Source organism: Myotis lucifugus, unplaced genomic scaffold (genome assembly GCF_000147115.1).
Source record: "Myotis lucifugus unplaced genomic scaffold, Myoluc2.0 scaffold_39, whole genome shotgun sequence".
Taxonomy (NCBI): Eukaryota; Metazoa; Chordata; class Mammalia; order Chiroptera; family Vespertilionidae; genus Myotis; species Myotis lucifugus.
This window is the reverse complement of record NW_005871087.1, coordinates 5,315,537-5,341,295: the sequence shown is the minus strand read 5'-3', so window position 1 is coordinate 5,341,295 and position 25,759 is coordinate 5,315,537. Positions and strand designations below refer to the sequence as shown.

At 41.8% G+C, this 25,759-nt stretch overlaps 1 protein-coding gene across 2 annotated transcripts in view; it reads left to right on the top strand.

The window, feature by feature from the left end:
• Window positions 1-25,759, top strand: part of RARB (retinoic acid receptor beta) — a 153,573-nt gene that overhangs the window by 29,759 nt on the left and 98,055 nt on the right. The window lies entirely within an intron of this gene.

Genomic DNA, 25,759 nt, shown 5'->3' with positions numbered 1-25,759 from the left:
CGTGACCTCCCAGCTCCAGAAATGGGCTGCCTTGCCATCTGTAACATCACCTTCAATCAGCGCGGTGGCCTCGGTGGCCTTTAATGGTCTCAATTCCTTCCTTATATCTCATTAGTTAAAAATTCAGAAACGTCTGCAAATGACGGATGGGGGCCACGTGTTCTCGGGCCCTTGAAATAACACATAACAGCCCTTTTCAGGTAATAAGAGCCTTTTGAAGGAGTTCCGAAAAGCATACTCCTGTTTCTCTTTAAAACGTGCCGTCTGGTGTCTCTGTTAGTTTTATTTTATTTTTAAATATGACTGACAGGCCACTGAATCAACTTGCAGAGAATCCAAGGTTGAAATTGGGATTTATCTTCTGGCTGTTTCCTCAGCCCCGTGGCCTTTGAATTACAGTTTGATTTTCAGCCTGTAGGGACTTGCTACTGTGCGTGTGTCATAAATTCAGGGGGACTGGATTTAACATTCCAGCCTCCAGAGTGGTGGAGGCTGAACATGTGTCAGGGAGGATATGGCTGCTTTGAATCAAGCTAGACAATTGTTATCGAGTCCAACAGGCTTAATTGAGTGAAAGAGCTTTTTTTTTTTAGAGAGAGAGAGAGAGAAAAGAAACAAAGAATGACTTCACAGGCAAATCCAACTCATCCGTAGACAGTTTTTCAAAGGAACTGTGGCAGCCCTTCCCTAGATAGACAGCCTCTTTGTGTTCTCTCCGATGGTGTTCAGGTCTGTGGTTTACACACCTACATTGCATGATTCATTGGTAATGGTAAACAGGTTGGAATAATCTCACAGGTGCTCCCATCAAGTGCTTTATGGCATTTTGTTTGTCGGAGTTAGCACTTGTTGTTCCTGTGTGTATTGGTTAGGCACTATTGTGCAACAAACCATCCTAAAACCGAATGGCTTAAGACAATAACTTTTTATTTAGCCTACAATTCTCTGCGTCAGCACTTTAGGCCAGGCTCCTCAGGGTGCTTTGTGTATCCACTGTGTATCTCTGGTCAGCTGCGGATTGGCGAGGGGGCCGGGGACCCTCCGCTCAGCTCTCCTCCGTGTGGCCTCTCATTTCCATTGGGCTGGCCCTGGCCATTCACATAGGCAGGGTTCCAGAAGAGAGAACAGGAGCACACAGGTCTCTGAAGGCCTAGGCTCTGCCACACCCTCATTAGTCAACAGAGCCAAATATCAACAGTACAACGATTGAAATTTCTTTTGAGAGCCAAATTTTTTAAACTTAAAAAATATGTACTACTATATAGGTAGGTACATTGTTATTAACTTAATTAGGGTACTTCTAAGGCTAAGGAAGAGCCACACTCCAGGGGCCAAAGAGCCGCATGTGGCTCACGAGCCGCAGTTTGCCGACCACAGGGTTAAAGGAATTCCCTTTTTTCAGTAGTCTCAGAGATAGTGGTCAGGAAAGTTAACACAGCAACCAGTTGGCAGATGGATAAAAAGCAAAATGTTTGTGCATCTAATTATTTATTATTTGGTAACCTCCAGCTCAGTGGTTCTCAACCTTCTGACCCTTTAAATACAGTTCCTCATGTTGTGACACAACCATGAAATTATTTTCATTGCTACTTCATAACTGTAATGTTGCTACTGTTATGAATCATAATGTAAATATCTGATATGCAGGATGGTCTTAGGCGACCCCTGTGAAAGGGTCGTTCAACCGCCAAAGGGGTCTCGACCCACAGGTTGAGAACCGCTGCAGCTGAATCTAAATTTATCCTGAGATTTGGGAAGGCTTCAGAATACCAGTTCACTTTGTCCAATATATAAATAATTTGTTGTGCAATATTAAAATAATCTTCTAGCCCTAGCCGGTTTAGCTCAGTAGACAGAGCGTCAGCCCATGAACTGAAGGGTCCCGGGTTCGATTCCAGGCAAGGGTGCATACTTCAGTTGCAGGCTTGATCCCCGGCCCTGATCAGAACTCGTGTGGGAGGCAACCAATCAATGTGTCTCTCTCACATCAATGTTTCTGTCTGTGTGTCTCTCACCCTCCCTTCTACTCTCTCTAAAAATCAATGGAAAAATATCCTTGGGTTAGGATTAACAACAACAACAAAATAATACTCTAATACTCATTTGAAAGTTAAATGAAAAGGCACTCCTTTATTTCAAACACATTTAAGTCATCTCATGTCCAGAGAAATCTTATGGAGGTTGTAACTCAACTTACCTGTTCCCATTATGTCCTGGGAAAGAAATTACCCAGCATGACTCTTCTCATCATGCCAGATTCCAGGCCCTACAGATCAAGCTGCCCCACAATCTTCATGGTACAAACTGTTTTAATCAGCCGTTAGCTAATTCCCTGAATCTCTTGTTTTAATTTAGGATTCTGACTCTTTTTAGGAAAACCCCCAATAAAAACAAAACCCATATCAGCACAAACAACGTTGATACACTTGGTTAAGCTGTTCCAAGTCATGTTCTGATAAGTCCTTTTAACAGAGCAATAAGCCCAGTAAGGTCAGATGAGCTCGCCAGTTACTTGTCAGATTTGAGGATTTTTGCCTTGGGGGCGGGTCTCTGAAAACGCAGACTGCCTTTTCCCTTTGGAAAAGACTGGTCAGCATTTTTGCTTGCTGGGAAAAGGCAGTGACAAAATTCACAGAACTGAAAAATGGGAGAATGAGAAATTATAATGTGATAACCAAAGGAAAAGAATTATTATCATTTTTTTTAAATTACCAATGCAGAGCAGAGTTTATTGTATAAAAAGTACAAAATTAAGACAACCATAGTTCCACCCTGGGAGAAATTCCCTACTAATCTGGTTTTTCTATGTGTATATGATATTTCTATTTTTGTTTCTTACAAAAATGGAATTTTACCTTGCATACTGGTTTTAACCTGGTTTTTAATAATCTTTCATGACCACAATTTAAGCTGTATAGTTGTTTTTTAATTGATTTCAGAGAAGAAGGGAAAGGGAGAGAGAGAGACAAACATCAACGATGAGAGAGAATCATTGATCAGCTGCCTCCTGCACACCTCCCACTGGGGATTGAGCCCACAACCCATGACCAGAATCAAACCTGGGACCCTTTGGTCCGCAGGCCGATGCTTTATTCACTGAACCAAACCGGCTAGGGCAAGCTGTATAGTTCTTATGGTTATTCCATAAATGTAGTGGTTTATGGTTATACAATAATTGATTTAATCGCCTATTATTGTGCAATTAGGGTGTTTCCAGTGTTTCTGTTATAACCTAATGCTTTAATGTATAGACTCAAAGTATGTATCTGCTGATTTCCTTGGGGTAAATTAGTACAAGTAGAATTTCTAGGTCATTGGCTTTGTACAATTTTGAGGCTTTTGATACAGAATTATCAAAATGCCCTCTAGAAAAGGGATATAAATTTAAGCTCTGTTAATCTGTAAAGGCTAATCTTATTGGAAACTGTCTATTAGGGATTTCTCCCTTGTGATAATAAGGTAATGAGTCAAGAAACAACTTCTATCTGGAATTCTGCCTATATTTAATTTGGTTGTTCACAATGGGTCCCATGCTTGGTACCATCTTGAGCTCCCAGCACCTGGGGCCCTGGTGGACCTATAAGAGCCGGCCCATCCTTTGGCTTATGCTTTAAGGTAGGACTCCCAACAGAACCCAGTTGATTTTTTAAAAATATATTTTATTGATTGTTTTACAGAGAGGAAGGGAGAGAGATAGAGAGTTAGAAACATCGATGAGCGAGAATCATCGATCAGCTGCCTCCTGCACACCCCCTACTGGGGATGTGCCCACAACCAAGGTACATGCCCTTGACTGGAATCAAACCTGGGACCCTTCAATCCACAGGCCAATGCTCTATCCATTGAGCTAAACCAGTTAGGGCCCAGATGATATTTTAAGAAGCAATGGCCTTCTTAAAGAAGTAGCTTCTGCCTGTTGCCACCGGGATGAGCTTATTGATTATTATTTGGGGAAGAGAACTTTTTCTCTTTCTAGGAAGTAGGTGGCAGTCTCAGCCTCAGGTTTAATGAGCAGGTTCTGGTCCACCTATGCCAGTGATGGCAAACCTTTTGAGCTCGGCGTGTCAGCATTTTGAAAAACCCTAACTTAACTCTGGTGCCGTGTCACATATAGAAATTTTCTGATATTTGCAACCATAGTAAAACAAAGATTTATATTTTTGATATTTATTTTATATATTTAAATGCCATTTAACAAAGAAAAATCAACCCAAAAAAATGAGTTCGCATGTCACCTCTGACACGCGTGTCATAGGTTCGCCATCACTGCCCTATGCGAATGGCCAGTGGCTGCTATGTTGACACAGCATCACCCTGGCAACATAACCACTGGATGCGCCATAGAAATGCCCCCTTTTTGGGGATTTCCAGTCCAGCAATGACAATTTTTTTGCAGAGGACAAAGAGTACATAAAATGAACATGTAGTGTGGTATACAGCAATAAAGCTGATTTTCATGTAAGAAGCTGTTTCGTTGCTCATAGCTAGAATGTATTCACAATTTGGGCCTTCGTCATATTTTACATTTCCATTTTGTAGCTTTCAAAGAGATGGGCGTCTGAGTGAGACTGCCAGGGGCTGAATCCTAGCTAGGCACTTGCTGGCTTTGTGATTTGGGAAAGCATTTTTAATTCAGTGTCTCTCTTTTCTCGTTTGGAAAAATGAAGATAATGCCATGAGGATAACATGAATGACTATGAAGCACATAGAATAACACCTGGCACATATGAAGTGGGATATGTGCTTAGCTATTGTTTGTATTAGCATTAACTTATAATGACTTTTGTGCATAGTGCTGTAACATCACTTACAATCTTAGTACTTGTTCTTGTAATCTTCTTTCAGAAATTCCCATTTCTTTACACCAAAAGGACCACTCTTTCCTTTAAGTCTCAGCTTAAGACCCAACCACTCCATGGAACCTCTCCTGATTACCCTAGTAAAAGGGTTTTTACTATTTACCTAGTAAATTGTTTCTGTAAAGAGCCAGATAGTAAACAGTTTAGGCTCTGAAGGTCATGGGGTTTCTGTTGCAACTACTCTACGCTGTAGCATGAAAGCAGCCATAGACAATATGTTAAGGAATGGGCATGGCTATGTTCCAATAAAACTTTATTTACAAAAACAAGCAGTGGGTCACTTTTGGCTCTTGGGCCTAGTTTCCTAGCTTCTGCTAAAGTATATGATGGTGTGTCATTTCTTACAGTTTCTAAAACTCAGAACTAATAGTGCCAAGCACCCATGCCAAAGGTGGCAGGCCAACTGGTTCCGGTGGACTGCAGGCTTGGGGCTGCTGCCCTTCCCACCCCCCACTTGCTTAAGAAGAGTTGCCAAATAAGAGTTGTTCATTTGCCCAGGGCTTCATGGAGGGAGCTTTAAATCACTCTCCCTGTCTGGTTTGTTCTCATTCATCTCCCACTTCCTTATCTCCCAAGATCAGAAAAATTAGTAATCTATATATATAAAAGCCTAAGCAACCATCCAACCATTTGACCGTCTCACCAGTACCTATGATGCACATTGATCACCAGGGGGCAGACACTCAATGCAGGCAGGAGCTGCCAAGCTGCGGTGACTTGGCAGTGCGGTTCTTGGGTGACACACCCGGAACCATAGAGGAGGGAGCCCAATTCTGGGGTGCATCACTCGAGAACTGCCCGCTTGCAATCTAGGACCCTTCGGCAGATGTTGGAGAGCTGGTTTTGGCCCAATCCCTGGTTTTGGCCTGATCCCTGGTTTTGGCCCGATTCCCGCAGGCCAGGCGGAGGGATCCCACTGGTGCACAAATCTGTGCACCGGGCCTCTAGTTTTCTTATAAGTGAGCTACTTTCAAAAGCACCTGGCATCTTACTTTTGAGTGGTTTGGGGGATGTATTTTATGAGCCTCTGTACCCGTTAGCTTTTCCTGCTTAACAAGTAACCCAAATGCTTGTGGGCTTGAAACAATAGACATTTATTATTTGCTATAATTCTGTGTGGATCTTTTTGTCTGGGCTGGCTTGGCTTGGGCCAGGCAGTCTAGGATGGCCTCACTCACATGACCGTGGCCTTGGCAGGATGACTGTATCCTCTTCCCATGTTGTTGTTCCTCATCCACTAGCCTAGCCTAGACTTGTTCACAGGGTGGTGGATGGGTTCCCATCAGTAAGACAAGACATCACCAATGTGCAAACCCTGGTTGCATCACATTTGCTAATGTCCCGTTGGCCAAACCAGTTACACGGTCAAGTCCAGATCCAGTGGGTGGAGATAATAGTTGCATTTCTTAAGAGGAAAAGTGCCAAAGTCATTTTGCAATGAGATGAGTATACCAGAGCTAGCATTTGATTATATGGGGTCTTCTATTCCCCAGTTTTATGGATAAATCTCCTTGGACAACTATATTCAGCATTCCGTCTTCCTTCAGCATATATTTATTAAACACCTACTAAGTTTCAGGGCCTGTGCAAGGTTCTGCAGATACAACAGTGAACACAATAGACTAGTTTCTCCTGGAACTTACTGTCTGTACAAGAGGGCGGATGATAAGCAATGCAAAGTTGGAAAGAAATGAACAGAATGGTAAGGTAAAGAATACTTGAAGAGTATCTGATTTGACAGAGGGTCAGGGGAGGTCTCTTGGCTGAGAAGGAACCATCTGTGTGAGTAGTAAGGGAAAGTATTTTAGGTCAGAAACTGAACACTGGATCCTGGGGGCACTTCTTTTACTGTGGGCTGTATCCATTGACTTGTCTGGGCCTCAGCAAATCTGCAAAATGCAAATAAATCCACATGTTTGAATCCAGTGCTTTGCCAAATAGGAACACTAAAACAGTGAACTGATTTCTTTTAAGGGATGGCTCATATGGCACGGGAGTCCCTGGTGTTTGCAAGTCTGTGGGAAGGAAAAATTGCCCTTGTCGGATACCTACTCTAACCCAGGCACTTGGGCATTTTATGCCCATATTTAATTTAATTCTCACAGCAGTCCTGGAAGGGGGTAAACTTTATAATCCCCATTTTACAGAGGAGGAAACCAAGGTTCAGAGAAGTTAAGAAACTTGGCCAAGGTCACACAGCCTGCCTTTGTGAGGGCTAGGATTGAAATCCTATGCATTTGGGGAAACCCCATTGCTTCAGACACATTGAAACAGAAGGTAGGCAGGAGTGGCATGTTGTGGTCTAGATTGGGGGGTTCATGGGGCAACAACATAACAACGGAGCATACTTCAAAGAAAACCCTATTTTTTTCAATCATTTCATAAAAGAAATGACATTTTTACAACAAAACTTAAGAGGAAGAGCTCACAAGTCGGTCTTTTCCTAAGAAGGGACCGTTAGCAGATGGGACCCACCCATGGGCACGCTCCCAACTGGTGCTTTGTCCTTGTTCTCTCCGCTTCGCCACTGATGGGTGGAAACTTCCCATCCATAAGCCAGCATTTGGGAGCCACTGGCCAGCCCGCATGTGAGCCCCTGGGGTGAGGCCGGGTGCAGCCACGATGGCGTGCCTTCTCCGCTAGGGCGCAGAGGAAATGCTTGCTCAAGGTCACACTGGTAGCCTTCTATTTAAAGCAGCCTTTCAGAGATTAAACTCCACTAGACCCCTCGGTCCCTCTGGGCTAATTTTGTCCAGTTTCTCATCTGCCTTTGTTTTCCTTGCCTCTGAAGAAGGGAGCCCTCATCTCCATGGTAGTGTTGGGCTGCGGGGCTGTTTTTTTCCTGGCAGCCAGCAAGTACTGTGGTCAGGCACAGAAAGTTTTGCAATCAAGAAGATGGATGTCTATACTTAATTTTAGAATTTCTAGTAAAGACTATTAAATGTGCTTGGTGATTTTATTTGACCAAGGCCATTTCAAACGATGTTTGCTTTTTTGTTTTTAATTGGCCTGGATAAACATGAACATTATGCTCTGCTTGGAGAACATTTTTGGCTTTGCCCACCCCGCTAGTTGCTTCTGGTTGGGGGTTTGCTGCAGTATCGGGCCCCAAGAACAATATCACATACGAAAGGCAATAACAAAAAAACAGGACAACATCTGCACATGTAGTGGCTAAAACTGAATTATGAAGCCTGCCGTCAAGTTCATTATTATAGTCCCTGAACCAGAGTAGTAGGTCGCCTTACAGACCCAATGAGCTATTCTCCTTATTAAAATCCACCAAGGATGGAGAATTTATTTATTCTCTCATTCATCAGACATGTTTTAAACATCTTCTAGAGACAGGTTCTAGGAATAGGAATTAAAGGTGGTTTTTTTAAGGCATGTGGATATTTTATTGCTTAAATTTTCAATTTCTAAATTTAAGGAAAAACTTTCTGAGCTGTGACCCATGGTCAAATCTGAGTAGACTGTGCTTTGGTGTGTCCTCATGGCCAAGTCTCATAGCCTCCTACTCACACTCAGAGAGCAGCTTCTTATGAAGCAAATACACAGGCAAACTTTTGTGTTGCATTTTAATTTGTGGCTGCCTTAACTTTTACAAAAAATAGGGGGGGGGAAACCACCTTAGATCACAATGTCTTGAGCTCATAACATATTTAAAGGCTTTTCATGGACCTATTCCTTAGTCTTCACAATACCACTCTGAGGTAAATAGGAGATCTGTAGTTTAATCCCTATTCTACAAAAACAAAATCAGAATGAACTCAGAGTTAAATTGTAGATGCAGGAAATGAAAGGTTTTTATGTATTTTGTTCCTAAGGTTGATTCCCAATGTTTCTAGAAAGTACATGGTAGGTACATAGTAAATATTTATTGAATGTAGGGATGAATGAATGGGCAAGGATTTAAACAGCGCGTGTGCTATGTGCTGTGATTCTTGCGGTTAGAGCTCTTGATGGGCTCAGAGGAGGAGCTTCACATCCCTGTGACACATTTACGGAAGGTTTTATAGAAGAGACGATTTTATAGAGGTGTGAGCAATGAGGAAGGGAAGAAGAATGTTCCAGGCAAACGTTGTAGATGAATATGAAAACAAGGGAACTTGAAATAAGCCTATAAAAATAATTTGTGAAAAATACCCTGGCTGATGTGGCTCTCGGTTGGTTGGGTGTCATCTGAAATGTTGCTGGTTTGATTCCCAGTCAGTACCCATGCCCTTGTTGTGGGTTGAATCCCCAATAGGGGGTTTGCAGGAGGCAGCCGATTGATGTTTTGCTCTCACATCAATGTTTTTCTCTGGCTCCCTCCTTCCCTCCCTCCCTCCCTCTCAAAAAAAAAAAAATTCAATTAAAAAATTTTTGTGGAAAAATGAAAACTCTGAGTTTTTCATAGCCCTGTGCAAGCAACTAGATCAGCCAGGCATTTTCTCTTGTTCTCCTTTGTAGCTCTAAACTGTAACTTACTTACTATTTATGGATTCATTTGTTTGATATCAGCCTCTTCTGTCAGACTATATACTCCAGGAGGGCTGGAGCTGATCTTTTACCACAGGTTTATTATCCATGCCTAGCACAGAGCTCTACACATAGTAGGGCCTCAGTGCATTGATGTTTTTTATCAGAAATTAAATCTAAATATATAGTAAATCATATAGTAACCAAAGACACATAATAAAGCAGATATATGGTAATACACACAGTGATATAAGTTTTTACCATTCTACTAGAGGCCCCAATGCACAAAATTCTGCAAGAGTAGGCCTTCCTTCCCCCCGGCTGCTGGCACCCGGGCTTCCCGCCTACCCACTACAGCCAGCCGTTTGGTGGCCTGGGCCCTCCCTCTGTGGAGCGATCATGGGCCATGGCCGGGCCCCCAATCAATTGCACTGCACCCCACCTTGGCTGGCTTGGCGCCAGTGGGTGTCATAGTGTGGTCCAGGATTCGTCTGGATGGTCGTTCCACTGTTTGGCCATTCAGTCAATTTGCATATTATGCTTTTATTATATAGGATTAGTATAATGAATTGCACCTCGTTATATAGGGTTTGTGATGATACATTCATGTAAACTTTTGTGAAATATTCTATACCAGACAAGCCTTTGGTGGTCAAAGTCAAGCTCATTTTTTGTAATTTCTGTCTTCTACCTCAGAATTAACCCTTCACTGCAAAAGATTTGTTCTCTTTGAGGTGGTCTTTAAGAAATAAGGATTAGCAACTGGAATGATATACTCAAGAATGCTGTGGGATCTTAGTAATTTAAAGGAAATAAAAATCTCAACATCTAGAATTTACCTCCAGAGCTGGTCACATTGAAACAGCTGATATGGCAATCTGGTTTTTCCTAGTAATAGTGCCTGTAGGAGAAGAAAACTCTATTTCTCTCTCTCTCTCTCTCTCGGACAAATGTTCTAAATTGAGAAATGATTTGGGGTTGAAAAGACAGGAAAATCTGTCTTTTTTTTCTTCTGGTGCATAAATAAACAGGAAATGGAGAGTGAATTCTGAATTTGCCTGCAACCCTGTATTTTTTTGGCTTGGCTGGGTGATAATAGTTCGTTTAAATTGGTGGTTTTAAGTGGTTTATAAATCTTTTAGTAATTAAAAGTTTATAAATGCTTATATAAATGCTTTATTGTTTTAAAATATGAAGAACACTTTCACTGGCTCTTTTTGTTTAATCAAACAAGCTACAGTTCTATAATTCTTTTGGTAAATGTTTTACCTTTGATGTACAGAAGGGAATAATTTCCAGTATTCATAGTTAACCTATCAATTGAGGTCTCAAGTCCATTTCATGAAGTTTTAGTCAATTTTTAAACAATATCACCAGAAGTCAACAGTGTTTTTTTTTAATTTAAAGCAAGTGAAGAGTAAAATAAGTTGCTTTTACAAAATTCCTAGGGACTAACCATCATCTAAAAGTGAATTATGGCAATGTATTAAAATTACACCAAACAAAAACAAAAATGTATTTTCATCAGAGAAATAGAAGTATGCTTTTGAGGTTTCCTGAGAGAGAGATAAATTATGATGGAGAATCATTTCTGTTTAAATAAAATTTACACCATCATAGGTAAGGATTAGTTACTTTTGGGAAATGGGCGTTTCAGCCTTCTCTCTTTCTAAACCTTCTCCTAGAGAAGTTAGACAGAGAGTTTCAGTTCTCTGTTTCTTTTTCCTGGGTGAGCTCTTGGAAAGAAGACATAAGAAGTGAAATGGCCTGGGAAGATCTTCCTGTTTTATCAGCCCCTGTATTTCTCTTCTCGAGAACACGGCCCCTCGTGTTCCCACTCTGTATGGTTGCCTCCCTCCCCACCTGGGTACCTGTATAAAACCATAGAAACAATAAAATATCTTACATTTCTATTGCCTCTTAGTGTTTCCAGAGTACTTTCACATACAGACTTAAGTTAAGCAGTGCAAAATAGAAACCTCCAAAATGTGCAATATTTCGTACAGAATTCCTTTCTGTCTCACACAACAGTTGGAGGCGTGTATACCTGGTTGGTAATCCACACAGTGATTAGGAAGGCCGGCTCCTTCCAGGGTGGCAGCATGGCGTCCACTAGGTCCTTAGCATGGTCTCTAATAGGCAGATGTCATTGGCAACAGCTGCTCACAGGACCAAACCCGCTGCCAGAGGTGTCAGCTAGCCACCTGCCCAGGCACAGACCTATTACTATAGAAAGAAACAGTGAATTCGGTGAAGAGCTAGTGAATTTGGTGAAGAGCTAGCAGCTTCTGCCTTAGGTTTTGTATTTGACCCTCAGAAGAACTACAGACTTAGGAGAAATCCCAGATGAGGAAACTAAAATAGAGTTTATGGGACTAACATTTAGCCTCTATGGCAGTGGTTCTCAACCTTCTGGCCCTTTAAATACAGTTCCTCATGTTGTGACCCAACCATAAAATTATTTTTGTTGCTACTTCATAACTGTAATGTTGCTACAGTTATGAATCGTAATGTAAATATCTGATATGCAGGATGGTCTTAGGCGACCCCTGTGAAAGGGTCGTTCGACCGCCAAAGGGGTCGCGACCCACAGGTTGAGAACCGCTGCTGCATGGCCTTGATGTAGGATCTGATTCTGTTACTGAAATGGCTATTGTGGAAACTAACTTGGCTGCATGTCTGCACTTAATTTTTCCTGAATCTTATCAAACTCTCTTTTCAAAGTCTATGATTCTAAACATCATCATATGCCTCATAAGGTTCTGTTTGATATCTGGAGAGACTGGGAAGGCCTTACCCAGTAGAATGCGACCTTTATCGGGTTCGATTCCAGTGACGTCTCACAAGGCAAACATGGCACGGAGCCCGATGACCCCAGAAATCCCTTCGGCAAGCAGACAGCTGGAGACTGACATGTGCCTCTTATTAAGACCCACAAAGCCAGTTCAGCTTTGGAAACAGATTGGGGTTCATTCTGCAGCATGCCAGATGAAACCGTTGTCTTCTGTTTTCATGTTGTACCAAAAATGTCTGCCCTTATGCACAAGAACCATGCTAGCCCAACGCTCATGTCACGCAAACCACACATCTTTCTAGATATTTCCTTGTGACCAGGCTTCTCTTACCATAAAAGTTTCTCTGGGATTGGAATCTCTCTTGTTCCTTTTATGAGCTGTGTCTTTTTTATGTCGTTCAGTATTTTTCCGCTTCAGAACGTGGGCTAGCTGTGTCATATGGGTAAGCAGGGCCAGAACGGGGAAAATTTTGTTCTGTGGACCCTAGAACTCATCCCTGGAAAAAAAAATCCAGAGAGGGGAATAAAAACCTGTGTGCATCTCCCGCCTGCACAATGCCAGCATTGTCTGGGGTGATGGGGGAAAGCCGGGGTTCTGGCAGCCCTGCCCCATTAGAGCCTTGTTCCTTGTTCCATATTGAAAAGATGGCATTCCTTTGCTAGCAACGTCCTGCCCGGATTTCTGGCACCAGTTCTGCAGCCGGCACTGTCGCCTGGGGCATTTTTTGTTTGCATTGGTTTTGTTTTATTTCAAAGCGGCAAAGTCCAGGCTGCTTAAGTGTACAAGGTAGGGCTGTTTTTATAAAGTTTGTCATCCAACTTGTCAGGACAGTCAAGGTGGCCCGTCTGCCAGGGTGCCTGCTCCCCATTCACTGGTGTCAGACTGTGAGAAGCACACACAGTAAATTGAACGTAGTAACTTGTTCTCAAGTGTTCCGGAGGCAGCTCTTGCGTTGTAACATGGGCACCCGCCTCCCGCCCGGGATTTCATGCAATGCTTCACTGATAACAGAGTTTGGTGGATTTGCAAAGTAAATATTCCAATGAGAAAAAGCAAAATCGCCAGTGATCCTCTTGGTTCGGCTTCTATGGAGGCTTTTTCTGTGCCTAAAAAACCCCCAAAAAACAGTCCTTTATGTTAGCTGCAGCTCTGAACTGGAGTATGTCAGATGCGGTTCCCAGGTTCTCCTGAGCCTTCACATGAGGAGCCGCAGGAAACTCGAAGGCAGGTCAGCGAGGGGGAGAAGGCTTTGGTTTTAGAAAGGATTTTCGTGGTTAAACAGATTTGGAGAAACTAGAAGGATCCAGCAGTGTTAGTTCTCCTCTGTGCTTTTGAATCTGAAAATAGCAGCATGCTACTGGTAAGTATACAACAACACCATTCATGCGGCCCGGAAAGTCCGCCAAGTCGGGAAAATTATCCTTGTAAGTCGAACCCAGCAGGGTCATCTGACTGCTCCTCAGGGAAAGGAGAATTTTAGTTTGGATCTTATTTCTATATGTTGTCCTCAAATTGTAGATGAGCTGTGATATATCTGGGGACTTTGGGCATGTGGCCGTACTGCTAGTCCAGAAAGACTTTTGACAACTGATGATGTCATTCATATTACTCCTTATTAACAAAAAGAATTAGTTACAGGATAGTCAAATTTGGTGGGGTGGCATATTTTTTTAAATATATTTATCAGTTTCCAGAGTCATGTCCTGCTGCGTAAGATGCTCCTTCAACATTGTACCCTAAATTAGTGAATGTATAGGCCCAGTACTTTGTAATATCTTTTGATGGCATCTTTCCCATTTGAATGCATAATATACCATGTTTATGATTCCATCAGAAATATTACACTAACATGCTTGAATAGCTTTCAGTATATTTGTTGTGTTGAGTTGTGATAGAAGAAGTCTGAAAGTTACCAGTCCAATGCCAGAAGTTTGGGGAGAGGGCATCAGAGATTGGGTCTGCTAATTCTGCTTGTTTCTCCAAAATGGAATTAAATGCAAAATTCTTCATCCAATATTATATTTTGGTCTTAAATTATTATTTCCTGCTTTGAGTTTGGTGGGAAATAAAGCTCTAATTAAATGATTACTTGATGCTAAGCCTTGCCTGTTGATCAGAAATTTGAGTCTCGGGCACACATAGATACAGACAATGAATGTATTTATGTAAATATTTGTGGCAGATAGCATCTGCACAAAATTATAAATTACATAACAAAGCCTAAATGTGTCTACCAGTAATTGTCACCACCTAATATACTTGGTTTTAAACCCAAACTCATAATGAAGCCATTTCTTTTGTAATCCCCGTGATGGGGTCTTTGCTGTGAGAAGAGTTCACAGGATTGGTGATATAAGAAACCTAAAAGAGTATTTTGAATTAGTGAGTCTAGATCAGATACTCCTTTATGATTTGACTCTGTTTCATCCATCTTATCTTCTATGAGCTCTGGGCCTCAGAAGTAGCATTGCTGTTCTCGACTATGTACACTAATACCAATAAGAGCATTGGACGAGAGGTGACAATAGTGACTCCAAGGAACAATTCTTTGCCTGTATTAGGTCAAGGTTGCTGGACAATTGTCAGTTGCTCTAAGCTTGTGGTGGAAAATGAAGATATGTTTAAGTATTTTAGTATTTAGCATTTTAATAACATTTTAAAATAAAAAAGATGAAATTCCTCCAAGGACATATAAAACAACTTAAATTGGATAGAAAAAACGATTTAGATCGTTTTTGGAAACGATATCTTTTTAGCACTTGCCGCTTTCCCTCAAGCCTTCTGGGGGCACAGTCAGAATGGAGTGGGTAAATCTTTGGTTCTGAAGCCTTGATGGATCACAAGCCACCTCTCTACTCCCGTCATGAAGGCCCTCTCTTTGTTGGAGCCTCTGTCACTTCCACACACAATTCATTAACTGTAACAATTCTCATATTCAGTGGAGAAAGGCAGTTATGTATTGAAGTGAGAAACTCAACCATACCATGGGTCTAGAACAATGGTTCTCAACCTTCCTAATGCCACGACCCTTTAATACAGTTTCTCATGTTGTGGTGACTCCCAATTTCATTGTTACAAATTGAACATAATTAAAGCATAGTGATTAATCACAAAAACCATATGTAATTATATATGTGTTTTCCAATGGTCTTAGGCAACCCCTGTGAAAGGGTCGTTTGACCCCCAAAGGGGTCGTGACCCACAGGTTGAGAAGCGCTGCTCTAGAAGGAGAATGGACAACATTGGTAAACTTCTCTGATGTTTAACCCCCTCTGTCCCAGGAATCACTACAGATTGTTTCTTTTTTTTCATATTCATGTGATTACCAATGCAGTTGTCTTGTACATATGGTTGCATTCATGTGCCGTGGAAGGAGGATTCTCTCCCCATCAGGATCAAGCTCTGTTGGTTTATGTAAAAATAAAACCCCTTGGTAAAAACACCCTTATTTGTCTGTGCCTCCAATTTGTTACACCATTCTTCTCTGCCAACATTTTGTTTTACAAGTTCCTTAAGCACAGTTCACAGGGGAGATTCAGGAAAAAAGATTATGTTACACCCCAAAGTTCCTCTCTCTGAACTGATTTTGATCATAACATATCTCTAATTTTATTTTTTAATAATCTTCCCTACCTCTCTAGGGAAATCCCCAAGAAGTTACAGTGCAGTTTCTCGCCCTCCCTTTATGTGAAAGACCCAGTCCTAGGCCCACAAGCTGTCCTCTTCTGAATAACCACCACTTCTCCAAAGTGGCCTGTGGAGTTTTCATTGAAATAAAAGTGCTGGCAGCTATTCTGACATGCCTGGGTCCCCATAGTGGAGCCTCCTTTGTAGCACTTAACTCCTGTTTGAAATTATTTGAGTATTTGTTTATGTATATTTCTCTCCCTCCCACTAGTGCATATGTAGCATGAGAAAAGGAGCTTGGTAAGTCTTATTCTGTTCTGTATTTTCCCCACCTACAACAAACCTTGGCATGATGTGGGCACTCAATAAATGTTTGTTGAAGGAATCTGCAATAGCTAATATGTGGAAGAGATAGGGGAAAGCCAGGCAGGATTAGAGCACATTTGTGCTCAATGATTGTGTTAGGTTCAAGTTATCACAGGGCAGAGGCGAAGGAGCAGATAGAGAACATGGTTAGAACAATGTTAGCTGAGAGTGTCTTAGACAGGAAAGACATGAAGAATGACCATTTCAGTAGGCATCATGAGTCATTCCATTTTTATTTTTAGGAGTGAGTTCTTCTCTGAGCACTCGGGGGGAACACCCCGTACACTTCTGTCTTTTGTCTCTTCTCTGCCACCCATTGCCACATTGCTCTTGGGTGTGGAATAGATGACACAAGAACAACATTTGGGCTCGGTTTGCTACCTGATGAGATGGCTTGCTGGTGTCTGCCAAGGGTGACTTTTCTTATCAATTATTAAGGTCACTTCTTAGCCTTAAGCTGAACTGGTTTTGAATTTCAAATATTGGTCTTTCCCCATTTGTCATATACACCAGTGAAGTAACAGATGCCTTTTCATCATGAAATGATAAATCCTATCATTACTAACAAGTACAGGGTATACTGCAGTCTACTGACAGTTCATGAATACAATATCATCTTGCTTTTTATAATAACTCTATTATGTATTAGGACAGAGAGAAGGGAATCCCTTCTTCCTTAGAGTTTAATTTCCAGTGTAAGTGTATGAGATAAAAAATTATCTAGAGTTAAAATGACCCTTGATCATCCAGTGTGTTCCAGTTACCATTTTAACAAACCATTACAAATCTTAGGGACATAAAACAACTTGGTGTTTTGCTCACAGATACTGTAGGTCAGAAATTTAGACAGGGCACAGCGTGGGTGGCTGGTCTGTGCTCCATTCTACCTGGGGCCTTAGCTAAGAGGACTCGACATCAGGTAGTGTCTTGATGTTTGGGAGGTGGAATCATTTGGAGGTATCTTAAGTTTTGCATCTAGTAGTTGATATTGCCTATTGATCAGAGCACCTATGTGTAGCTTCTCGATCGGCTTGGGCTTCCTCACAAAATGGCAGTCTCAGAGCATCAAACCTATTACATGGTGGTTCCGAGGTCCAAAAGCTAAGGTTGTAGAAGACAAGGTGGAAACCACATGGCCTTTTATTTCTTAGAAGTCCCATAGTGCCCCTTCCGTCAAATTCTATTGGTTAAAGCAGTCATAAAGCCACATAGATTCAAGGGGAAGGGACATAGACCCTTTTCTCCTTGGGATAGAGCCAGAGTAGCTGTAGAAGAGTGTCTATAAGTGGGAGAAGTTGTGGTGGCAATCTTTGGAAAATCGAGTCTGCTTCAAACTGGGTTCTTTTTGCACCAGAGGCTCTTTCTTCCGTTTGCTGCCAGATGAAATAAGTGGCTTGTTTGTAGGTGTCCACTGTAGGAAAGAAACATGCATCTTTATGCAACAGAAGACTCATGGCTCACTTTGAAAAAGAAGCAGGAACCGTGTGGGACAGAGGGAACCATGGCTTCCTGCCACCAGTCTTGCCCTGCTGTGGGGCATGCGCTCACTGAGTCAAATGGTGGGGGAGCATTTGCCTACCATCCACCTTTAAGCTGCTCTGAGTGGGTTCTTGCTTCACAGGTAACTTAAAAAATGAAATACACTTAGTGTGTTCATAATGTCTCTGACAACAGAGAGGAAAGAGTAAACCAGAAGGCCCAAGTGAAGCCCAGCTCTGCCAGCTTTATTGAACCCGACTGCCAGGGAGCTAGCCTCAAGTTCCGGCCCCCTGCCTTCCCTGGGCTTGTAGCAGACTATATGATTATTATCTTATTGATTCTAGGCCACGGAGTGAATTTTTAGTTTTATAAAATGTGGGTTCTAACGTGAGAGGCTCTCTTCTGCATGATTCCCTGAGCTCCCATCCAAGATAGTCATTTATTCCTTTTTGGGGAAGCTATTCTTGTGCATGGTCAGAGCGCTGAACTCCCATTGACTTTGACCGAAATTCTCTTTGGCCTCAGTTTGGAAGTTGTCTATGGGCCCTTAATTATACCCTCTGGCAAAGGAGAAGGAGCACTTGAAACATGCATAAATTCTGTACATATTTCCAAGGTTGGGCTGTTTAAAAAATGCTGTCTGTTTGTCTGCTTTTTTTCCTCTTTGAACTTGGACATGAATTTTTATAAAGTACAGCCTGTCAAAAGAAGGGCAGTGAGAAAATATGCAGGGGTGTTTACTTAAAAATTACTCAGTGAATCCATCATGGTATGTTCATTGGTTTTACTGTGGTATACTGTATTATTATGAAATGAGAGATGTTTCATTGTATTTTAGATGGCTGCTTTTAAAAATCTCAACCTTGTGCCCTGTCCAGTGTGGCTCATCCATACACCCAGAGGTGGCAGATTTAATTCCTGATCAGGGCACATACCCAGGTTGCGGGTTCAATCTTTGGTTGGGGTGTGTGCGGGAGGTAACTAGTTGATGTTTCTCTTTCACATCAATGTTTCTCTCTCTCTCTCTCTCTCTCTCTCTCTCTCTCTAACCCACCCTCTCTCCAAAAAAGAAAAATTTTAACCTTGCTGTACAATTAATGTTGTTCTCTGACTATATATTTTTTCTATTTTTTACATTTCAAATTATATTAAAACCCCACAAGCTATTAATGAATGAATTAATTAAATTTTTTATTAATTTTATTGCTGTGACATTGGTTACTAAAATTATATAGGTTTCAAGTGTACAATTCTATAATACATCATCTGTGTTTACCACCCCACGTCTCCTTCCATCACCATTGATCCCCTGTATATCCTCTTCTATTCCCCCACCCCCTTTCCCTCTGATGATCACCATGCTGTTGTCTGGGGGTTTTTGTTGTTGTTATTTTTGCTTAATCCCTTCACCTTTCCACCCAGCTATTTATTAATTTGTTCTTATTTAAAATTTAAACACAAAACCAAGTAACATATGCTGAATTTACTCTTTATAAATACTTGCAGCAGTGACTTTTTAAAATATTGAGTTTTTTGGATTGTAAGGCGATCTATAGAATAATGGAAGTGTGTTGGGTGGCTTTTACTTGTCACTTGGTGAGGCAAAGTTGTGAGAGCTTGAAATTCTTCAGATCTCTTGCTGGTCTCAAACATTAGAGTGGATTACCACCTCAACTACTACTTACTATAAAGGAGGTTGGATTCTCACTGGTCACAGAATCCACAGGTCGTATTAATCCCACTGGCTGTTCCAACCCCTCCCTTACTGGAAGCTTTGAGTAACATCCACATGGAGTAAAACAGACTGATTTGACTTCTTCTCCTTTCCCCTGTTCATGCATTACTTGCGGTGAAGGTGGAAAAGAACTTGAATGACCCACAAACTGAACATTATCCCAGAATAACAAAAAAGTGGTTGCATTTCTTTGGAAAAGAGAGATCTGTATACGTCACAGCAGGCTCAGCCTTGGTGAGATGGAATATTGCAGTGGTGTAGGAACGGGTAGCCTGGGTTCAAATCCTGGCTCCCCTACTTCTTGGACAAGCCATTGAAACCTAGTTTTGTTTTTGAGGAGAATAACTCACCTGAGCATGCAGATTATTTTGAGAAAGAAACACTCTAATGAATATCCAGTGTTGCTTCAGTGAGAAAAGCACTGATCTAGCACTTACTATGTGCCAGACACATATCTTGACTCAGTTGATCCTCACTGCAGCTCTATGAGGAAGGTGCTGTTACTGCTCCATTTTTCCAGGAGAGGTGTGGGCCCTGGGCCACATCAGTGGGCCCCAGCTTACTGCGTTTTCTCTTTTCCTTTACGAACGTGATTCTCCACCTGTCAGGAAAGCCAGGTTAATTTCAAGTAATTACTAAGGTTCCTTACTTTCATCTTTGATTCATTACTTCTTGAAAGTATGGCAAGGATGCATTTCGGTTATGTTTCATATCATTCTAAAGGTAAAAGTCACCGTATTTCATTCCACTTAATTGAGTTTTAGGTTTAAAGGATACCTGATCATTTTCTGCAAAAAGTAGCCCCATTGAGAAATTGTATTTACTTTTTTTTTTAGTTGAAAATTGGGGTTCCTTATTAGGAAGGCCAGGAGGGAAGTGAATGATGCAGGGTAATTTGGCTCAATAGAGAGTGGTGGGGAGTGGGACAAAGACAGCAGCTATCTTCTCATCGATTGCTGCCGTATATGGATGGAGTTCAAGCTTTAGCATGGGCCAGACTCACCGGGATGGCTGGTTAAACTATGGCTTTCTGTATCCCACCCCCAGAGTTTCAGATCAGGAGTTCTGGGGTAGAGCCTGAGAATTTGCATTTCTAATTAGCTCCCAGAAAAGGTGGGGTTCTGGTCTGGGGACCCCATTTTGAGAGCCACTGCCCTATGGGAAATGAGGATAGACCTGGACTAGCCCTGCCAGGGTTTCCAATACTTGAAGCGATTCTCTCTGTGACTTGAGGATTATGGTTTTTTCAAGGTCTTCTCTGATCATTTCACTCCTGGAAGTCACTCAGACCATACGATGATTAATCAAGAAAATATTAGGCAGAAACATTAAGCCAATCTCTTCTGTAATTGAAATCTCCTACTACTTTTTAAATGTTGGCAACATATTTAAAAGTTTTTAAGACACTGTGCCGGCCACCACAGCCTGAGCCAAAATAAACATGTCTTTTTGGCTCCGTCCAGCTTGCAGATTAGCAGTTTGCAACTTCTGCTGTAGATGCTAAGAAGATACCATGGATGAGAGTGAGGGGATGAAATTTTTTGAATTGCTTCCCTGTGATTAAAAATATTATGAACAATTTTAGCAGCAGAAGAGAAAAAGCTAGCACAGAAATCCACAGCGCGCCGTTTCCTTTTAACCGGAAATGAACACGCATGAACTGTTAAAATGAACAGATAGTTCCCTCTCCTAGGCATGTGCAGCCTGTGAGCTGTGGTCAGTGAATAAGCCTGTCAGCTAGTGACAGGCGTGGCTTATGTGAAGGAGCCCAGTGGGCAACGTTTATTTTCACCTTCACCTTCCTGTACCTCCTAGACTTGTTTTCCTCCTCTCCTCCTACATCTAGCTTGCTTTCTTTCCTGGTCTTGCCTTCCTTTTTGTTTCAGCCTCCCTTGCACTTTTTACCACTTCTATTTGCATTGTGCAAGCTGTCTACCTTTAAAGGGAGATAAGCAATAATAATAGCTAATATTTTTGAGTATTTATATTTTTAAGGTCTTAACGTGTTAGCTTCTTTAATCTTCATAGCAACCTCAGGAGATACAAATTATTCTTTCTCCATTTTAAAGACGAGGAAACAAGGCACAGAGAGGTTAAGGGACATGTCCAAGGTCACACGGTGAATAACAGGCAGCGGTGAGATTTGAGCTCAGGCTGTCTAGCAGCAGAAGCCAAGCCCACAACCACTAGACTGCCTCTACAGCAAGGTTTTTGACCCCTGAAAATAGGAGGTGGATGAGTGAAGAGGCCGAGCACACGGCAGCCCATAGAATCATTTCGACTTTCCCTTTATCTCCAAGTAAACATCTGGTTCATTGAACCTTTATCGCAATAAAAATACGATTATGCAGTGTGCAGGCTGAGACCAGGCTTTCTGCTCTTTGAAATGCCTGGAGTTGCCTGATGGGACTCATGAAGGATTTATTTGATCAACATCTTTACTTGACTTGGCCTTTTAGTGATCATTATTTTGGTCAATAACAGAGCATGTACTCAAAAAATTTCAGCCATCATTACATTTAGGACCCACTAGACCAGCACTGTCCAGTAAAAATATCACGTTAGCCACAAATGTGATTTAAACATGTCACTTAAAATTATCTAGTAGCCACATTTTTTAAAAAAAGAAACACGTGACGCGAATTTCAATAACATATATCATCTAACTCAGTATCCAGATTGTTACCATCTCAACAATTAGGGGATACCAAACTATTGAGAGATTGACATTTATTTTTCTTACTGGGTCTTCAGAATCTGAAGTTACTTTTACCCACACAACACATCTCAGTTTGGACCAGAGAGATGTGGGAATTACACACAGAGCCAAGCAACCCAGTGAGAAAACAGAAATGTCAAGTGCAAATGGGGGAGGAGCCCAAGGCAGAAAAGAATCAACAGAGCATCTGGATGCAATTGTTTTGAAGACGTGGTTTTGGAGGAAGATCCTGGGAAACTTTGGGGAAATTTTGCTAATTGGTGCAAAGTCTGGTTGAAAATGTGTGTGTGTGTGTGTGTGTGTGTGTGTGTGTGTGTGTGTTTGTTCTTTACTGATTTATTGAGTCAAGTTAATTTTTGTTTGGCGCTAGGCAAAAATTGCATAAACCACAGTCAGGATGTCAGATCATCATGGGAGAGGGCGCTTCGGAAGGAATTGTTTGAGCACCAGCGTTACTCCATTTGAGTGACTTAAGCTTCTTGACCTCTAGACCCTTTCAGTCTTTTAGACCAGGGGAGCATAATGCATTTTTAAATCACATTTCTCTCTCTGCTGGTGAAAGAATGTGTACCCTTAGCTCTTCCAGAGCTCCAGGTTCAGATGGTGTAAATAAAGCAGGGGCATCCTGGGCCCTGTTTTTTTTTCAGGGGGGGTGAACGGGGAATGGAAAAAGAAAAAAACAGATAAGAGCTAGGGAGACTGGAGAATGGGATTAGGAGTAAAACTTCTCTGGGTGCGTAATGTCAGCAGCACAAACTGTTTTCATTCTCTCTGTTAGTTAATGGCTAATGTAGAGATTGTTCTGCCATTTGCTGATAGTGCACAGTTTAAAATATTTTATCATTAATGTGACAGGGAGTTGGATAAAGAAAATGAAGCGTGATTATAAAACGCTAATTATCGTTCTCAAGTGCATATTGGGCACTCTCGAATATTTGCAGCGTAATTTGCGTTATTTATTATTTCAGTTTGGTTATAAATGTTAACTCAATTGCAGATGGTATGTTGGCAATTTACAGAGCTATAAAGTTATTTGGAAATCCTAATATTTTCTACCAAAATGTGCCGTGAGTGATGGATGCACTACATTAAAAAGCCCCTGCTCTGTAGAGTTAAATACATTAATTGGCAAGTAGGCTGCAGGGATTCCCAGGTCAGAGCTGGCTACGTTCACGCCTTCAAGGAAGAGAGGACGTGATTTCTAATTGAGAATGGGAATTTTCTTCATGAGCGAGTGAGGGAGAAAGGAGGTATCTTTCTCCCTCCTCCCTCACAGCGCTTCTTCCAGGCTGAGATTTCTTCATGTTCTGGTTCATAGCACTAAAGAGACACGCTTGCAGCCACATTTTTCTACGCTGCAGCAACTGTGTCAGAGACCATGATGTTGGTAATGAAGGTGTATTTGTGTGTAACCCTCTATGCGTGTGTGTGTGAGAGAGAGAGAAAGAGATGGACAGAGATCCTGTTTTCTCAAACCTCACTGATTACTTAAAAATACACACATGTTTTAGACCACAGGTTGCCAAACTACAGCCCACAGGCTAAATCTGGTCTGCCACCTGTTTTTATACAGCCGAAAGCTAAGAATATTTTTCACATTTAAAAAACTTGAAAGGAAAGTCTTAGGATATTTTTATGCCAGATGAAAATGGGGTAAAGTCACATTCGGTGTGTATGAGTAAAGTTTTCAGAACACAGCCAGGCCCATTCATTTAGGAATTGTCTAGGGCTGCTTTCCCCATAGCAGAGGTGAGGATTTGAGGCAGAGATGATGAGTTCTACAGCCTAAAAGGGTTACATCTGACCCTTTATGGAAGGAGCCAACCAAGCCCTGGATTAGATGGCCTAAGGCCGTGGTTGGCAAACTGCGGCTCGAGAGCCACATGCGACTCTTTGGCCCCTTGAGTGTGGCTCTTCCTAAGCCTTAGGAGTACCCTAATTAAGTTAATAACAATGTACCTACCTATATAGTTTAAGTTTAAAAAATTTGGCTCTCAAAAGAAATTTCAATCGTTGTACTGTTGATATTTGGCTCTGTTGACTAATGAGTTTGCCGACCACGGGCCTAAGGGATAGTTTACAAAATGGAAGTCTTAGCCTTTTTGTTTATTTTTTAAAATATATTTTTATTGATTTCAGAGAGGAAGGGAAAGAGAGAGAGAAACATCAATGATGAGAGAGAATCATCAGTCAGCTGCCTCCTACACGTCCCCTACTGGGGATCAAGCCCACAGCCCGGGCGTATGTCCTGACCAGGAATCGAACTGGTGACCTCTTGGTTCCTGGGTTAATGCTCAACTGGTGAGCCACACCTGGCTGGGCTGCCTCAACCTTAAAAAGAAACAAACAGACAAACAAAAACTTTATTACAAAATGTATAGAATCGTAAGAACTTCAGGGGAACAAATAGCTTTAAAACACAACTCTTCATTTTTGCAAGCAGAGAAGGAAATGATAACTATGAGCCCTCGCTTCCTCCTTTTGTGGCAATGTAGATAATGAAAAGTAGTGATATTATGTGAGTGATGTAAGTAACTTTGTGCTTCTCATACATACAATATACTCAAAACATTCTCTTTGCCCCCAAAATAAGGATAAAAGTAAAAATGGTTTTCTCTTATTATCAAATTAAAAACATAAACTAGGCCACGTTCCTGGAACGCTCGATTGGTGTTAACAATTAAGGATTGTCCACGGAAGCACAGTCATATCAGGAAACATGGCTACCTTCTAGAACTCCCTTGGAAAAAAATGTCATTCTTTACTAAGAAATACTGTGCTTAATTAATTCTTGCTCCTGGGAGGTCAACTTGGGGCACTCATTATGGCCTTAATTGGTGTTATAAATCCTGAGGCCCGAGAGGAGCACGCATGGCCTGGTTAGCGGTCTCTGGCTCTTTGGGTGAGCGCGTACCAGAGCCAGCCCCCTTTGGGGAGAGTGACAGCTTCTGGTTTGGATGGCTTTGGGTCTGGCCACACTGCTATTGGGTTGATAGGCCAATGGGCAACGAGAAAAGAAACGCCATGGCTTGTCCCGGTGTTTGGCATTAAGCAGCGTGAGACAAGCCACTACCTTCTGACTTGGAAAAATGTGTTTCTTTGAACTCTGGTTTTTTGTATTAAATTATATTCATTATACAGCCCATCTGGAATCTCCTGCCAGGCCAGAAATCATCTTACAGACATTAGCCAAAGGAAGTTTCAATGTAATTTTTTTTTAATTGTAGACTTTTCATTTCCATTTTCTTTTTTTCCTTTTTATTGGAGAAACCAGATGGGAAGGGAGGCAGGAGCCTCTTCCTCACCCCCGTCCCCTCCCGGAACAGAGGCAGAGCATTCCTGGCTGCCGCCTCTCTCCCACACTGGCTGGAGGTGATGATGGGGCTGTCTAGATTCCGGGGATAATTGCTGGGAAGGTCAGGAGTTCACTTTGAAGCTCCCACTGGATTGGGGTGCTGAGGTTTGGAGAGTAAGAACAGCGTGGGGACTGACTTTTGGCTTTCACTGAAGTGGGTTGCCACAAATTACATTTGACAGTGTGGGAATGAAACTCACACATGTCACATGAGATGCGGTTCGTTGTTTTCTTGTGTGTGTGTCCTGGTATTGACTTGGTTAGTTTGCTGGGAGTTGTCTGTCTGCTGGATTTTGACTCGGTGCGAGAAGGACCCATATTTGGGCTCCCTTCATCTCTCTGCATTTACTGAACCAGACATCC